The following is a 325-nucleotide window of genomic DNA, read 5'->3' as shown; positions in this document are numbered from 1 at the left end:
TTCCTTCCTTCCTTCCTTCCTTCCTTCCTTCCTTCCTTCCATCCTTCCTTTCTTCCTTTTAAAATGTTTTTGCAACAAGAGTTTCTCTATGTAGCACTGGCTGTCCTGGATTTCACTCTATAGATCAGTCTGGCCTTGAACCCAGAAGTCCCCCTGCCTCAGCTTCCCAAGTGCTGGGATTACAGGCATGTGCCAACACCCTGTTTGTTTCTCATTAACATTAGTTCTTAGGAGTTTTCATATTCCGTTTCCATTAAAAAGAAAAGTCTCTTGCTACCTAGCCCAATCTAGCCCTGAATTTCAGACCCTCTTACCTCTGCTTCCT

The sequence above is a fragment of the Grammomys surdaster genome, unplaced genomic scaffold, assembly GCF_004785775.1.
Source record: "Grammomys surdaster isolate TR1022 unplaced genomic scaffold, NIH_TR_1.0 255, whole genome shotgun sequence".
Taxonomy (NCBI): Eukaryota; Metazoa; Chordata; class Mammalia; order Rodentia; family Muridae; genus Grammomys; species Grammomys surdaster.
Note: the sequence above shows the minus strand (reverse complement) of the source record.